General features: G+C 39.2%; 1 long non-coding RNA gene across 1 annotated transcript; it reads left to right on the top strand.

The window, feature by feature from the left end:
• The first annotated feature begins 2,303 nt into the window (after positions 1-2,303).
• LOC147821308 (uncharacterized) lies at positions 2,304-6,977 on the top strand. The gene is made up of 2 exons (XR_015447267.1): positions 2,304-2,550; positions 6,556-6,977. It is a non-coding gene; the product is annotated as an uncharacterized LOC147821308 (long non-coding RNA).
• The last annotated feature ends 11,589 nt before the right edge of the window (positions 6,978-18,566 follow it).

The raw sequence follows: 18,566 nt of genomic DNA, 5'->3' as shown, positions 1-18,566 counted from the left end.
AGCACTGTGTTAGTCAGCTTCCCATCACTGTGACAAAATAACTGAGGAAAATAAGTTAAAGGAGGAAAGGGTTTTTTTGGCTCATGGTTTCAGAAGTTTTAGTCTGTGATCCACGGACTCCATTACTTGGACTTGAATTGAGGCAGAACATTATGGCAGGTGGAGCATGTGGAAGAGGAGACTGTTTACATCATGGCAGCAAGGAAGGAAGATGAGGGCAGAGATCTAGTCCCAAGGGGATGTCCCCAAGGACCATGCCCTTCAACTAGGTCTCACCTCCTAAGTTTTCATCCCCTACCAGTAGCCCTTCCAATTATGAAAACATCTGAACATTAATGAGTTCAGATTCCACTTGATCCAATCAGTTCACCAAAACACACTCTGAGCAATGCTGCATTGGAGATCAAGCCTTCAATGCATGAGACTTTCACAGACAGTCCAGATCAAAACTATAGCTAAGACAGTGGTTCTGCCACCTGCCTCACAAGTGTAAGGTCCTGAGTTCGATCCCTGGTACAAAAAAAAACCTATAGCTAAGAATATCTTCAATAACTTCAGCTTTCCATCACTGTGTTGAAATACCTGAAAAACTCAACTTGAAAGAGGAAAAGATTGCTTTGGCTCATGATTTCAGAGATTTTGGTTCTTGATTGTTCACTTCAATCTATTTGGGTCTGACAAGAGAGAACATCATGGGCGGGGATTTAGCTCAGTGGTTCCACTGCCTGCCTCGCAAGCACAAGGTCCCAAGTTTGATCCCTGGTACCAAAAAAAAAAAAAGAGAGAGAGAGAGAACATCAGCAGGAAGCATGTGACAGAGGAACATGGTTTGCCTCTTGGCAGCTTGGAAGCAGAGAGGAAGAATCTCAATCTCTCTCTCTGTCTCTCTCTCCTCTCCTCCCTCCCTTCCTTTCCCTTCCCTTCTCTCCCTTTCCTTCAATATCCCCTTCAAGTGTATGCCCACAGTGAAGTAACTTCCTCTGACTAGCCCTCACTTCCTGAAGGTTCTGTATCCACTCATAGTGCTGATATACGACACCAAGTAATACAAATAAGCAAAATACTCTAAACAAGGGAAATATAACTCCCAACCTGCTGGACAGCCAAAATGCCAAGTTTGTGTTTTCTAAAATCAAAGAATGAATTCTAGAAACAAAGGAGGTTAAAGGTAGGAAGAATTTACCGAGAGAAAGATAGCTTCTCTCTGAGACAGAAGGGGAACAGGAAAGGGGGTGGCCTGCTCACCCCACTTTTCAAATGTGTTTCATTGAGCAAAGCCACAAGATGAGGTGAGTATGAGGTGGGACAAAGCTCTTTATCAACCAATAAGATTACAGCAAGTATAGTCACTTAGGTGATATTGACTAAATGAGCATCAAATGGGGAATCTAGTCAAGGAGCAAGCGTACGTGGAGCAGCATGGAATGAACAAAGATTTCCCCAGAGGAATGGGCTAGGGAGGTTTTGGTCCCCACTCAAGTTGATTGATACCTGGCGAAGCCCACCCGACCTCCAATGCTGCTTGACGAAGTTCCAGCTGGGGAAAAGGAGGGTGGAACACATCGCACCCTCATGTTTTATTTTTTCTTGCCATAATGTTTACAATTGTTACTCTGGTCACAGGAGTCATTGTGTTTGTGACTAACAACAAACTCTCCATGAGGCAAATTGGCAATGATGTATTGAAATCTGATCTGCCTCATAAGCCCCAAATTCCTGTTTCTCTTAGTTCTATTGCCACATCCACTCCTAAAGAAACCTCTCCTAAAACCCGCTCTGTTTTCCCACTACTATGACTCCCCCTCTTATTGCTGACATTCTTTTTACTAAAGGGGTCTTATGAAGAGATTGAAAGGACAGACTTTAGATGTAAGAAATAGTGGAAAATGGGGAAAAGAAAGAAAGTTAAGACAGGTAAATGCATTAAGGAGGTAAGTTACTCAATATTTCTCAAAGTGCTGTAAATATCTCTTGTTCATGGACTATGAACCCAAATGACATTTAGTTAAGATGAATAGAGGTATAGAAAAATAGAGAGCTAATAGAAAACTATATTAACCATTGTGCAGTTTCTCAAGGGCCAGCTGGCGACCACAAGTTTGACATTTAATTGATTAAATCTTGCTTGTACCCCCGCTGATATAGAGATTTTGATTAAGTTACCTTCTGTTCTGCTTAGGTGTGGGTAAATAAGGGGACAATTGTAATTTTTTTAAATGTATTCATGATGTTCAATGAAATGAATCAGCTTAGAAAAAATATACTCTGTTTAGCAAAAAATAACCTTTACTTCAGTAGAAATTGCTAAGGCAACCTAAAATGTAAACATGTTCTGCCCAATGCCTCCTAGCTATTGCTTAAAGATATAAAAATAAATCAGACCCTGAGACTTCTCAGAGGGAACCTGAACATTGCTTGAGGAGTTTCTTTTCTCATCGCCAGCCCAGGACATCTCCCCTTCCTACCCTGCATCAACATCGACTGCAGCTGGTCTGCGGCAGATACCTATTTAGAATATCAACCACTGCCATTGATCTCTAGGGGAAGTATGTAAGTGTAGTACTTTTTCTGTTTTCATAATACTGACCTTCAGTGAATATGTCTCCATTGTCTTTTGTATTGACTCCTCCAGGGCTGGCCCTGTCTAACTGCCTGAAAGATATCTAATTAACTTAGCTGTCTACATTACTGCCATAAGCTGAAGACAGACCTTCAGCAGTGAGTCACTGGGGGTTATTTAACATCCAAACCAAAACACTGCTTCTTGATAGTTCCTTCTAAGTGGTTGCTTTCGATATTGTTCATTGATCAAGGAGAGTCTCATTGAACATGTAAAGGTAAGTATTCTGGCTACAAAAATTTGGACTTTTCATTAACTGTTTCGATGCCTGCAGCTAACATTCTGCAGCTTGACTCAACAATCACACATTGGGGCCTGCAGGCGTGAAAAGATTTAAAACATCGCTCTCTTGTTGCCTTTACTTCCATGTGGGTGCCATGTTGTTTCTCTTCTGCAAGGCCTGTTTGCCATCCCTGCCTTGGAGCCAGCTGATTATGGACTGAAACCTCTATGAACTGTTAGCTGTCAGGTAAAAAAGCCAACAATCAAGACCAGACCACGCCACAACAAGCCTTTATTGTAGGGACAATCTGCCAGGCTACCTCTGAACAAAGGAGAGACAAAAGCAATATAGCCAGGACGGGGAGTGCTTCTTCTAGGAGCTGGGGTGGGGTTGAGTGAGGTAGTGGCTAGGGACTGGAGGAGGCTGTGATGTCACTAGCTATTAGGAGGAGAGCAAGTATTAGCTTACTCTAGTCTTTTGGTGGGAGTAGAGGTGTGTTGGGAAGAGGAAGGTAGCTAGTATATACAGCAGCCACCCTAAATTGGACAGAAATCTATCATAAGCCAAATAAACCCCTTCCCCTCTAAAAAAAAAATCCATGGATCACAGAAATATTTTACAGACTGAATTGAGCAAAAAAAAAAAAAAAAAAAGAACAGAATAACAACAACAAAAAAAGAAAACCTGTGTGCACTCTTCAATATCGCTCAGCTGCCAAGTGCATGCTTGCACCCACTGGCAACAAACAAATAGTATCCAAGATGTCTTCAACTATAAGTAGAACAAAGCTTTTAAGCCAATTTTTGTGGACATCAGAATATACAGTCAGGTAATAAGGAAGAAAAAAGCTCAACTAACACCAAATAGAGGTGAAATAGAGAAATGGTATGTGTTCCAAACACAGTAATCCCAACATTTCCTTTTATTTTCATGTAATATTTTACCTAAATTTCTTGGTATGGTTTCTGTTTTTAAATCTTAGACTTATCCAAAGAGAAGGACTAATTACCTTTTTTTTGCTGCCATTACAGTAGTTGCCCTGACAAGAGTCAGAGCACATGTACACAGGGCATCTTATCCCCAACACACATGTCTGTAGCACTGGGAGGTCATCTCCTGGATGGAATCATTACCATCACACCTGTAAGTGCAGTGACCATCTCTACAAGAGGAGTTGAGATGATAGGGGGAAAACGTATCTGTAAAAGTTGGAAATTACTAAAAAAACCCCTAAAAAGTAAGAGAATGAAACTGAGCGCGAATCTAGGATGGGAACTTGACCATGGTGAGAATTTTTTCTCGAAAATGTAATTATTTTCTCACTTTTGAAAACACTGAATGATACTCACTAGGAAAAAGAGAATTTTGAGAAACATTGCCATGAATGTAAAAAAAGAAAAGAAGAAGAGCAGGAAATTAGGGCTACCATGCCCATTCATGATCCAAACAAATGTTCAGAATACCCGTTGGGTTTCAGACTCTGCTGTGGATGCCTGGGACTTTCTAGGAAGCAGAAGAGATGAAGAATCCTGCTTCCCTAGGGTTATGCTCCATTCATCTCGGTCAGTTCAGGCTACCATAACAAAGTGCCATATATTAGGTGCTTTAAACAATAAACGTTTATCATGTTCTAGAAGATGAGAAGTCCAAAAATGAAGCACCAGACATTTTGTTTTTCAGCAAGACGCCTATGGTAGTCAGCTTTCTGCTACTATAACAAAATATTTGAGATAGTCTCCTTAAGAAGAGGAAATGTTTATTTTGCACATAGTTATGAAGACTGCGGTCCATGATCAGTTAGTCCCATTGTGTTGGGGCCTCTGGCAACACACTGTAGCAGAGAGAATGTAGTAAAACAAAGCTCCAACAGCATGACTGTAGGTTGTGTGACCCATATATGCGTTCATGTCACATCATTCACACATGCCTCTCTTGCTCATCTCTATGCAGCCTTATCTCAAGGTGCATCAGAAACACAGGATGAGTGCACAGGAATGTTGTCAGGGTGAGGGTACCAGGGTCGGGCACAAGAGTGACTGCTCTGCAGTTCTAGGCCTGAAAAAGTGACAAAAGGATCATGAGGTGAAGAGTACAGGGCCAGATGCAGCACAAAAAAACAGAGGCAGCATCTCCAGCTTGCTGCTCCTCAAGGATTTCAACTAGTCCTCGGATGTTTTTGACAAGAGGAATGGTCAATCTCAGGAAAACCCAAATGCAAGAGAAGAGCAAGAGGGGCGTGTCACTAAGCAATACAGCACTTGCCTAGCATACACAAGGCCTTGTTTTCAATCAACAACACCACACGTGGAACAAAAAGAGGAGCTGGTGTTCAAAAATTATGTACACATATGTGTACATCGTGTAAAATGTCAATTGTAAGCCAGTCATGAAGAACACTGTTGCAGAAAATAGGTAAAATGCAGAGGCCCCAGAAGTGGCAGATTCAGAGTAGAATTCATAGCAGAATGGCAAGTTGACAAAGCACTGGGATGAAGAATAAGATAATTGAATTATGGCCACTGGTAGTGGTCATGGCACCAAAACTAGTGATAACAGGATAAATTGCTGTAAATTTTAATGCAGCCATAGGCACCGTATACTCTCAAAACAACGTAAATATTCTCTTCTTGTGTACACTTCAGTATGCGTGATGAGGAAAGTGAGCTCCCATGCTGGGAGACACCAGCATCTATGGTACCAGCTCCTCTGGATGAATGCGTCTGATGTTTATTTGTTTTGTGGTGGCTTCTGCAGGGGCGTGCTATGCCAAATGGAGTACTTGACACTGTGTCTAAGTTTCTGTCACCAGAAGTCTGGTAAACACACCCCTCATTTAGGCCAAGGGAAGACTCATTTGTCATTTGTAGAAATGAACATATTATGTAAAGATCAATATGACAAAATGATTGCAAGAGCATAATAATAATAATTATCCCCTTAAATCTCAAAATACAAAGGCTACTAAGGCATTTAATCCGATTTTAAAGGTCCCTGTATATGTTTATTCTCACACTATTCTAAGGACCACCAGCTGTCCTCCAAGGACTTTGGCCACTCTTCTGAACTGATGTATGTCTGTATCTACAGCCTCTATCTGTCTCTCTTTATCTATCTGTCTGTCTACTGTCTCTATCTGATTGCCAACCCCCATCTAGTATCTATTAATAACATGATCCCCATCACAACTGCATTTCCAAATTGATAATTCTTTTTCAAAGCAAATATAAGTCCTTACTGATCACCTTGTTGGAAAACCAAGTGCATCCTTTACCCTGAGAGTGAAAGTCTCTCACTGTAGACCCTTCCTGTGTCTCCGAAGCACCCCCAGATCAAGAAATTGATGAGTCCTCATTTCCTGTGAGAACCTGTAGGTCTTGGGGCTGCAGAGATCAATGACCCCAGTGGTGTCAGGACTGCATGGCTCTCTGCTTTGTGCAAACATCTTAAATTCCCAGGGTGAGCTCCACTGACGGGTTTTCATGTTTCATTGCATTTGGTGACACCTCTTGAAATGATGCCTGGCCCTTTCCACTCTCCCTTCTCTTATTTTATTTATCATTTTTCATTACACTATTTGTTTCTTATGTTTTATTTCTTATATTTTATTTCTCATATTTTTATATTTTTATTTCAGCCTTAAAGGGTGACATAAAATTATAGTTACACAAGAGCACAAATCCACAACTGTATATTTCTTATATTTTTATTTCAGCTTTAAAGGGTGTCATAAAATTATAGTTATTCAGGAGCACAAATCCACAACTCTGTGAAGTTAAGATGAAGATCACGTTGACACTAGCTCCCTGTTGCTCCCAGCCTTCAGAAAGCACAATGCTGGCACTTGTGGATCCTCCAGGAGAGATTTCCCCAGGAGCTCGCAGGCTCCCTCTGCTGGACCTCGGCCCAGTGACGCTCGGTCTATCCCTATCCAAGTCCTGAGAATCCAACTGAGCAAAGAATCATTGCTGCTGAGATCCCATGTTCAGGTCCCCTCCAGTTAACTGACATATATCTCTGATCCATTTTCATTCCCCGAACATTAACAACAAGCATTATATAAGAATGAACACCACTGCAATAAGATTGCAAAAAATATAGAACTTTTAATCCAAAATAAAGAGCTCTGAAAAATTGTGCCTTGTAGATTCTTTATAATGCTCTTACTGTATAGGGTGTTAATAAAACTAAATAAGGTGCCTCATTTCTTTGAACACCCACACTCTGCTCTTGAGTGCATCCATATCTTCCTCTAATAAATCTTTCTCATGTCTCTTTTTAAATAAATAAATAAATAAAACTAAGCTTTCTAGTAAATGATGTAAATTGATGCATTTTCTCCATATGAAATGTTTACAATATTTTCTAATTTTCATGACACTTTAAAGAATTCCAATTTTTAAATCATATTTACTTGTGGTTTCTGATTAAAACAATTAAATTTTATATTACTTTTAGAGAAGTACATACCATAATATTTTGACAAATTATATTTTAGAATAGAAAATAATAGAGTATCTTTTAAAATTTTGTTTTCATTTTTATGGTTATTTGCCAAATAAACCTTTTTTTCAAATAAACATTTATAAGCCTATGATTATGTCTGCTAAGCACTGCCTGTTCAAATACAGACCCTAACATCATTTAATTTTGGACTTTTAATAATTTTATCAGTATAATTACTCAGGTTATTATTGGTAGCTTTCTTTTACATGTGCCTTACAGTTAAATATTTTTGCACTTAATTACATTTTGCTTAAAATAGTATCTCCCTATTTAATTATTATAAAATAAAAAGGTCACTAGCTTGTACCATGTATACTGATTATGTCACAAGCCTAAAATTATAAAAATATATTCCACCATTTTTCCAGGGATATTTTTTCTTTGCCACCAATTTTATCTATAGGTTTCCATGTGTATACTATATTTGATCACATCAGTCCTCCATTACAGTACTTGCCCCTACTTCCTCTTTATTTCCTTCCTTGTGTCAAATAATTGTCTTCCCTCTACTTTCTTGTCATATTACATTCCACATATTAAGGAGAACATGTGATGTTTGTGTTTCTGAGGCTGGCTGATTTTACCCAACATAATGATGTCCAAATATACCCAATTTTCTACAACTGATAAAATTTAGTTCTTCTTTAGGGATGAATAATAGCACATTGTGTATGTATATCACATTTACTTCATCCATTCTTCTGTCAGTGGGCACCTAATCTGGTTCCATATATTGGCTATTGTGAATTTTGCTGCAATAAATATGAGTGCACAGGTATCCCTGTAGTATGCTGACTTCAGTTCCTACGGTTATATGCCAAGGAGTGATTTATCTAGGTCAAATTGTAGCTCTATTTCTAATTTTCTACAGAACTTCTATATTGATTTCCGTAGTGGGTGTACTAATTTACAATCCTCAGCGGTATAGAAAGACTCCTCCACCTACCCCTGCATCCTTGCCAACATTTTATTGTTTTTGTATTCTTTATGACAGGTGATAGGTCTCCCACTACCTCAGCAGCTATTATGTATCCTAGCTGCCCTCTTCCTATGGTGCCTTGGCCCCTCCCCTGTGTGATGTCATGCCAAGATGGTTGCTCCCACCAAAGAACAAACCCTTCTTCCCAGCATGCCCCTGTTCCCTCCTAGAGAGTAACCTAATAATACTCGCTCACCTCCTACCACCTAGTGACGTCACCAGCTCCTCCATTCCCTAGTCACTACCTCACTCAATCTCACCTCAGCCCCTACAAACCCCACCCCAGTCTCTACAAAAGACTCTCCCTGCACCGGCCATATTGCTTTTGTCTCTCCTTTGTTCAGAGACAGCGCTGCAGATCTGTTCCCCTAATAAAGGCTTTGTCAGGTAAAAGGGCCAAAGACCAAGACCAGACCAGGCCACAACAAGCCTTTATTAGGGGAATAGATCTGCCGGGCTGTCTCTGAACAAAGGAGAGACAAAAGCAATATGGCTGGGGCAGGGAGAGTCTTTTATAGAGACTGGGGTGGGGCTTGTAGGGGCTGAGGCGGGGTTGACTGAGGTAGTGACTAGGGAATGGAGGAGCCGGTGATGTCACTAGGTGGTAGGAGGTGAGCGAGTATTAGGTTACTGTCTAGGTGGGAACACGGGCATGCTGGGAAGAAGGGTTTGTTCTTTGGTGGGAGCAACCATCTTGGCATGATGTCACACAGGGGAAGGGGCAAGGCACCATAGGAAGAGGGCAGCTACTATACTTAATAGCTGCTGAGGTGGTGGGAGACCTATCATTCCAGGCTTTTGTTGTATGATAGTTGGGCGAAGGTCTCTTCTTCTGGAGCTGCTTCCTGCTGACAAGGGGCGAAGATCGGGGCTAGACCTGGATCTGATGAGGCCCGTGGCAAGTGGGGACCTCCTCCTTTTGCCGTACTGGCTGATACCCTGCCATGATGAACTCTGTGGCTGTCTGGCTGGTGAATGCCCTCAATCGTTTCTGCAAGAAATTTTGAAAACAGCGAACCAGGCACGGTCCAAAACAGAGAATTAAACAGATACTACTGAGGGGTCCCAAGAGTAGTAATAGCCAGGCGAGCCATGAGCTCCAGGAACCAAACGTGCCCCACCATTGATTAGTACCTTGGAGGGCATATCTATCTGGCCCATTGAGTTTTAATTTTTTTCATTTGACATGTAATTTTTTATTTATTATTTACATAGGTTTTACAGAGACAGCTGGATGTTTAGGGGCTCATTTGTTATAGAAGTAAGAGACTGTTATGGAAGAGATCATAGCTCCTGATCTAAGGGCCCCTGTGTCATGTCCTTGCTCTTAGAGAATGAGTGGAAAAGTGATAAACACAATTTATATAATCTTTATAATCCTCTTTTTTTTTCTGGGAATATAAAAGGTGTATGTAACTGAGCAAATGTCTTTTGGACGCCAACCTACTGATGAGTGTAGTGTTACTATGAACCTGACTTCTTCTTTAAATTCAAGGCCAGGACAGTTTGATTCCTGTATCTCTCAGTTTTTGGAAGCCTCCTAGATATATTTAAAAATAAAGAGAACTGATAACCTCAACAAGGACACTGGACAACTTAAGGCGATCAAGTGTAACATAAAAGGCTTGATCTTTTTAGACAAGGGTAGGTATCCAGGAAATATGAGCACAATGAGAAGAGGCATCATAAACAGAGAACAAGGATGTACATTATTTTAAAAGGAATAAATCTTGTAGCTGCTTGGTATAGAACTTATCCTGACTGTGGCTGACAAGCAGGTGATTTTTTCCCAATACTCTTACTTTATGGTTTGTTTTTTTTTATCACTACACGATAGTTAATTAGTTATCACAGAATCAGAAAAACACTTATCTAAAAAGAGAGATCTGGAGACCAGTGGTTTCTAGGATTGGTTACCTGTAAATAACTTCTTTTAATTTTTTTTGAAAAGAATCTGTACACACTTGTAGCTAATTAATGATTTTTGCTTCTATTTAGTACCCAAAGTTTTGTCTTTTTGAAATGGCTGTGTCATGAGTGAACCAAAAGATTTTAATGGGTGGGCTATGTCTTAATTTTTCTGAAGTCTAGCTTTATTATTATGTCATTGTTTTGTGCCTCTTTTGGTTATTTTTTCTGCTGGGTGTTTAAGACCAAGTTAAAGTGAGACCTGTGTCAATCAGTATAAACCTCTTATTATCTATTAAGGTCAGTTAAGTCTCTCCAGGCCATTACTTTGGAACCATGCATAGTGCCTCTCTGTTCCTCTGTCAGTGTCAGCCGTCTGGATGGGTCATGGCCTTGCTTGACCAAGTTGCTTTCAGTGAAAGCAGTGGAGATTTTTTTCTTGGTGACCCTCCTTTGGCACACAGTACATTGTCCTCTGGTGTCCAGCAATCTCCCAGTTTAGGAGGTTGAGTGACTTACCAAAGATGTAGGACCCTGTAGAGAAGGTTCCCTCATGTCCTGGAACTTTGTTGACCTTGAGGGGCCAGGGCCAAAATATTGGCTGTCCTCATAGCCCTGTTACCTTTTAGTTTTGGTCTCCAAACTTTAGTTGTTGAACACCCAGAAGAGAAGGTCAATAGCGTTAGCATTGTAACAAGAATAATGAACTTAACTATTATAGTTTTACCTGAATAACAAACATTTTGGAATTTAAAATATAGAGAACTGTTACTGTTATCAGTCATGGTTGTTTTTTAGTAGTTGAATTCCTGTAGAATATTAACAGAAAAAGAGCCACAAATAATATTTTAACATGACAATTATGATGACTTTACCTTTGTAACACATTTAAATGTCCATCTTGATATAAAATAGCCATCGTCATTTTTTAAAAACACCAAAAGTTTTTACCTAAATTATCTTTTAAAAAAATAAATAAATAGTCTTTTGATAGGATACCATCTAAAGAAAATAGCCCATATATGTATCTGTTATCATAAATAGCTAGAGTGTATGAAAAGGCAAATACCTGAATCAAAAAGAGGTTATTATCATAAACAAATATTAGAAAACCTGTACAGTCAGAAAGTACAAATACATTTAGTACACTAGAAAAAATAAAACCTTGTTATTGCTGTTTTTTATAGGATATTTAGTCCTTTGAAAATGACCAGTGTAAGCACACCATGATAACATATTTAGAATTTATCCCTTTGATGACAATTGATATAAACAGTATAATAATATATTTAAATAATATTTATTCCTGTAAGTCTTTTATAAGGCTATGAAAACTATCAGGTCAGTCTGTTGTAAGATGAAAACTGTTGAGGTCCCCCTAGTGAACAAAGACTGGAAAATATTTCCATGAGGCCGCTCCTTTGTTCACCAAGGGGAGCATGCCTTGAACTTAATAACCTTTATCTATAAACAAGACAGCTGTAGGATTGGACAAAAAACAAAGATATAAGACAATTTCTAAAACTAGAGTGCACTCAAATATATTTAGCCCAATGGAATTATAATCTCTTTATAATTTTAGGTTTATAATTATAAATAAGACTATTTAAACTTTTTGTAAGTCAATTAACAGAGATCTCTTGTAGAATTAAAATCAGAAGCAATGAAACCTCTATTTCTGTAAACCTTTTATAACAAACTTGAAACCAACAAGTAAACATACATATTTCCTTTATAAATCACTTTCGCACACCTTCTTGATGTACTTAGGCCTTTTGGTCTTGTCCTGCTAATAAGACAAACATATAAAATCCTTTTATATCAAAAATATATCTTTTACTTATAGCTTTTTAAATATTTTGTCTCTGACTCACTATAAACACTTTATACTTTTGTCCGTCATTATCTCATCCCTAGTGGTCTTTGTTAAGTAAATAAAGTTCTAATTCCTGTTTAATGGTTAGACACAGGTGGTTTCTGTCACTGATTACAGCCCTAAACACATGACAGTTAAGGCACATATACCACAAGTTTGTTCAAGGATTTTCACTTCATTCTTTAGTTAGGATGTTATCTATAGTGGAGCTACAAATCAAAGAAGCTATATAACCTTCACTTCGAACAGCAGAAGCAATGGGCTAAGGCAAGTTTTTAAAGGGATACACTACCTAGTTTGCTTCCACAACTACTTTACCAGCTAATCTATTAAACTTTAAAACTTTTTCTTATCAACAGAGTCACAAAGTGGGGGAGGTATGAGCGGTGAGTGATAGGCTCAGGCTAGGAGTACTTGAGAAGGAGAACAGGTTTGACAGAGGGAGGGTTAAGAGCATAGGTAGGAAAGGCTTGTACGTAGGGGATTTCTGACCATTTGCCATTGCATTGACCGAAGTTGTGTAAATCACACAGTATGTTAAAATTGAAAGTGCCATTTTTGGGGCATGGAAACCCATTATCTAATTTATACTGAGGCCAAACCTGATTACAATAGAAAAGAAGTCTTTTTGGCTTAAAGTCTGGTCCCAACAATCCGAGGGGTTTGAGTTGTGCCAGAAGGCAGCCTGGAGGCGTTGAGGGGCGGGGTTTGGATTGTTGGGCCCCCTGATTAGAGCGGGTGAGGAGGAGGTAGCCCCTGGGGAGAAAGACAAAGGGGAGAAGCGTCCTTGTCTCCTTTGACAATCTCCCAGTGAGTCTCCCAAAGGGAGAGAATGAGAGGAGGCGGGCCGATGGGAGCCGATGGGACATCTCCCAGGGGCACGGTCCTGGGTCCAGAGGCCGTGGGGGTTTCTCTGACCAAGCGCTTGGATTTCTGAGAAGTCCCCGGAGGGAGAGAGAACGAGACACAGAACCCGACGAGAGGGAGGCTGAACTCCCTACTCACCCAGACATTGGTGACAGGTGTGGATGTGTAGCGTCAGCAATGGCAAAGGTAGAAAGCCCCGGAGGGTCCTGGAAACAGCAGATAGGTCCGTTGGAGATGGCCAAAAGGTCAATCAACCCTGTCCTGCGGGGGACCATCCATTAATGGACCATCTACCATCTGAGTCATGGCACCAGAAATGTCAGGTAAAAGGGCCGAAGACCAAGACCAGACCAGGCCACAACAAGCCTTTATTAGGGGAATAGATCTGCCAGGCTGTCTCTGAACAAAGGAGAGACAAAAGCAATATGGCTGGGGCAGGGAGAGTCTTTTATAGAGACTGGGGTGGGGTTTGTAGGGGCTGAGGCGGGGTTGACTGAGGTAGTGACTAGGGAATGGAGGAGCCGGTGATGTCAATAGGTGGTAGGAGGTGAGCGAGTATTATTAGGTTACTCTCTAGGTGGGAACAGGGGCATACTGGGAAGAAGGGTTTGTTCTTTGGTGGGAGCAACCATCTTGGCATGACATCACACAGGGGAAGGGGCAAGGCACCATAGGAAGAGGGCAGCTACGATACATAATAGCTGCTGAGGTGGAGGGAGACCTATCAGGCTTGTTGTGGCCTGGTCTGGTCTTGGTTTTCAGCCCTTTTACTTGACAACAGGCATTATAACGGGTAAAGTGGAATCTAAATGTAGTTTTCATTTTCATTTCTGTAGTGGCTAAAGATGGTGAGCATTTACACATACGTATTGGCCACTTGTGCTTCTTTTGAGACCTGTCTATTCAGTTCCTTTGCCCATTTACCGAATGAGATATTTGGTGTTGTTTTTTAGTTCTTTTTATCTTCTAGGTATTAATCTTCTGTTGAAACAGTATCTATCTCCCTTGATGTGCAGAGACTTTTTAATTTTATTAGTTTCATTTGTTGATATTTGCTATTATTTCCTGTGCTACTGGAGTCTTAATTAGAAAGCCTTTGCCTATGCCTATGGTTTTAAGTCTTTCCCCTATATTTTCCTTTAGCAGTTTCAGGTCTTATAGCTAGATCTTTGTTCCATTTTGAATGGAATTTTGTACAGGATGAGAGCTAAGTATCTAACTTCAATCTTCCACAACTGGATATCCAGTTTTCCCAGAACCATTTGTTAAAAGATGCTGTCTTAGGGGCTGGGGATTTAGCTCAGTGGCACTGGTCCTGATTTTGATCCTCAGTATGAAAAAAAAAATGCTGTCTTTTCTCTATAGTTCTCTTATAATTTTGGTCTTTTTTGTCAATAATAAGATGGTTATTGTGTGGCTTTCTTTCTATCCCTTCTATTCTACTCCATTGGCTTATATGTCTACTTTTGTGTCATAACAATGCTGTTTTTAAAAAATAGAGTAAACTAAAAAATAAATAAATAAAATAAATAAATAAAAAATAGAGTAAACTAAAAGGCTAAAAATTAATAAAGGTTAATAGTAATAATAATAATAATAATAACAGGGCCGGGAATTTATCTCAGTGGTTTCGCCGCCTGCTGTGCAAGCACAAGGACCCGAGTTCGATCCCCAGTACCAAAAGTAATAAGAATAATAATAATAACAAAAATAATAAGAATAGATGGTGAGGGAAGGAAAAAATGGAAGAAGTAAAATTCTAAAAATAAAACAATGATACAATGAGAAAGATGAGGAGGAAAAATAGACTTTAAAACAATGAAAGAATAAAAAAGGAACATTAACCAGAGGAATTAGACAAGAGAAAAAAACATAAGAAATAAGAATAGGGAAGATAGAAGTTAAATGATCATTATTTGTGGATAACATGATACTCTATTAGAAGACCCCCAAAACTCCACCAAAAGACTTCTAGATTTAATAACTGAATTCAGTAGTGTAGCTGGATACAAAGTCAACACTTGTTGGGAGCAATGCTACATAATTTTAGGGAAAAATCATTTGGTTAGCCATAGTTCTCCTGTCTACAGGCCAGCTATGGCATTTTGAGACAGGATTCCATTTTGGCCTTGGGTCACAACTGAGACCTCTATGATCCCCGTGATGCTGTGATGCCCCAGGGCAAGACCACACCTGTGGGAGACATCCTGGGAGGAACCAAATCTTCATCTGCATAGTTCCTCATTGATCTAGGAATTCCACCACTCTCCAGTCATCTGTTACATTTGTTTCTCCCTATGTACTGAATAAAAGGTGCAGCAAGCTCAGGGGCTTTTGTCTTTGCTACCCAGAGCCGCACTGATCAGGCCCAAAGCTCAGCTTCTTTTCCAAGTCTCATTTTTTCTACCTTTCCTGTATAATAAGTTAATTCACCTTGTGCTGCCATGGCTCCCAGGAGACTAGGACTTACTGCAGAAGTTCTAGTAACATCCCCTTTCCCTGTTATCTGCAAACACTCAAAAATCAATAGCATTCTTGTACACAACAAACTCACTGAGAGAGAAATTAGGGAAACCACACCTTTCACAATAGCATCAAAAAAATGAAATACTTAGGAAACAATCTAATGAAGGAAGTAAAAGACCTTGACATTGAAAACTATAGTACTCTGATCATACACCCTGACCAAGTCGGATTTATACCAGGGATGCAAGGATGGTTCAACATTTGTAAATCAATAAATGTAATACACTATATTAACAGAGTCAAGGACAAAAACCATATGATCATCTCAATAGATCCAGAAAAGGCATTTGACAAAATCCAACACCCATTCATGATAAAAACCCTACAGAAAATTGGCATGGAAGGTGTTTATCTCAACCTGATTAAGGCTATCTATGAAAAACCAACAGCCAACATCATACTAAATGGCCAAAAACTGAAAACTTTCATGCTAAAATCAGGAACAAGACGAGGATGCCCACTATCATCACTCCTGTTCAATACAGTTCTGGAAACATTAGCCACAGCAATTAGAAAAGAGAAAGAAATAAAAGGAATAAAGATAGGAAAGGAAGAAGTGAAACTGTCATTATTTGTTGATGATATGATACTTTACACAGAAGACTCAAAAAACTCAGCCAAAAGATTTCTAAACTTAATTGACAGATTCAGTAGAGTAGCTGGATATAAGGTCAACATTCAAAAAACAATAGCCTTCTTATACACAAATAGCAGACTCACTGAGAGAGAAATTAGAGAAATAATTCCTTTTACAATAGCATCCCAAAAAATGAAATATCTAGGAATCAATCTAACAAAGGAAGCAAAAGACTTCTACACTGAAATCTACAGCACCCTGAAAAAGGAGATCGAGGAGGATATAAGAAAATGGAAAGACATCCCTTGTTCCTGGGTAAAAAGAACCAATATAGTGAAAATGGCCATTCTTCCAAAACTACTATATAGATTCAATGCAATGCCAATTGAAATTCCAACAATGTACTTCACAGAAATAGAGAAAACAATCCAAAAATTCATTTGGAACCAGAAGACACCTAGAAGAGCAAAAGCAATTCTAAGCAACAGAGACATGGCAGGGGGTATCACAATACCCAATTTGAAGCTTTACTACAAAGCTACTATGATAAAAACAGCATGATACTGGCAAAGAAACAGACCCAAGGATCAGTGGAATAGATTCGAAGATGCAGAACCAACTTCAGACATACTCAGCCACCTCATTTTTGACAAAGGAGTCAACCACTTTCATTGGAGTAAAGATGGCCTATTTAATAAATGGTGTTGGAAAAACTGGATTTCAACCTGCCAAAGATTAAAACTAGACCCCTATCTATTACCATGCACTAAACTAAGATCAAAGTGGATTAAAGATCTAAATATTAAGAGAGAAACACTAAACTTGCTGGAAGATAAGTTAGGTAGAACTCTTGAAGACATTGGCATAGGAAAAGACTTTATGAACAAATCCTCAATAGCATGGGAACTAGCAGAAAGAATCAACAACTGAGATTTCATCTTATTAAAAAATTCTGCACTGCAAGAAAAACCACCAACAGTGTGAAGAGACAATCTACAATATCGGAAAAAATTTTTAGCACCTGTACCTCAGACAAAGGACTACTATCTAGAATAAATAAAGAACTGAAAAAAATCAGACCCCCTCAATTCAAAGGCCCAATTCAAAAATGGGCATCTGAAATGAACAGACATTTCTCAAAGAAGTAAAAGCAGCAGCAAATAAACATATGAAAAAATGTTCAACATCACTGGTTATTCAAGAGATGCAAATGAAAACAACACTGAGATTCCACCTCACCCCAGAAAGAATGGCTGCTATCAGGAAATCAACCAATAACAAATGCTGGTGGGGGTGTGGAGAGAAAGGAACCCTTCTCCACTGTTGGTGGGAGTGCAGACTGGTGCGACCACTGTGGAAATCAGGGTGGAGATCCTCAAAGAACTAGGGCTGGAGGTCTCATTTGACCCAGCTATTCCCCTGCTGGGTATCTTCCCAAAAGAATTAAAAGAATCATACCACAGAGATATATGCGCACCCATGTTCATAGCGGCACAGTTCGTAATAGCTAATGTTTGGAAACAGCCCAAGTGCCCATCAACTGGAAACTGGATAAAGAAGATGTGGGTTTTTTAATAAAATGGAGTACTACTCAGCCATAAAAAATGAGAAACTAGAGTCATTTATAGCTAAATGGATGCATATTGAGGCCATACTCTTAAGTTAAATAAATAGGACACACGTGTAAATACCAAATAGTTTCACTAGTGTGAGAAACTGATAGTGTAAATAAGGATAAAAATGATTACAATGAATGACTGATAATTTGAAATAGGAAAAGCTCCAAAGGGGGAGGGGTAGTGGGAGAGGATGGGGAAAAGAAAGAAGAGAAAGGAAAAATTATGAGAAAATTTTTTAAAAATGGAAATGAAATTTATGTAAATAGGGAAGGGTGGAGGGGGTGAGGGGCGCACAGGTAATGGGGAGAAAAATGAAAACCAAGATACATCATGTACAGGTACAGGCACCCAATGATAAATGGAAACGTATGGTATACCTAAAATGTACCAATAAAAGAATTTAAGGAGAAAAAAAAAGAAAACTATAGTACTCTGAAAAAGGAGAACAAAGAAGATATCAGAAAATGGAAAGATATCTATTGTTCTTGGGTAGGAAGAACCAATATAGTGAAAAAAGTCATACTTTCAAAATTGTTATACAGATTAATAATGCAATCCCCAATAAATACAAATAGCATACCTCATAGAATTAGAGAAAATTATCCTAAAAGTTGTTTGGAACCAGAAGAGACGTAGAATAGTACAAGCAATTCTTGGCAACAAAGGCAAGGCAGGGGCATCACAATCTCTGACTTGAAACTATACTACAAAGCCACTGTGATTAAAAAATGGCATATCACTGACAAAAAAAAACCAGACCTGAGAATCAATGGAAAAGAATAGAAGATGCAGAAAAACTCCAAACACACTCAGCCACCTTACCTTCGACAAAGGGGTCAAACACCTTCACTGGAAGAAAGACAGCTTC

The sequence above is a fragment of the Heterocephalus glaber genome, unplaced genomic scaffold (assembly GCF_053883595.1).
Source record: "Heterocephalus glaber isolate CG9 unplaced genomic scaffold, H.glaber_assembly_v1.0 deba00001745, whole genome shotgun sequence".
NCBI lineage: Eukaryota > Metazoa > Chordata > Mammalia > Rodentia > Bathyergidae > Heterocephalus > Heterocephalus glaber.
Note: the sequence above shows the minus strand (reverse complement) of the source record. Positions and strands in the feature narration are given on the sequence as shown.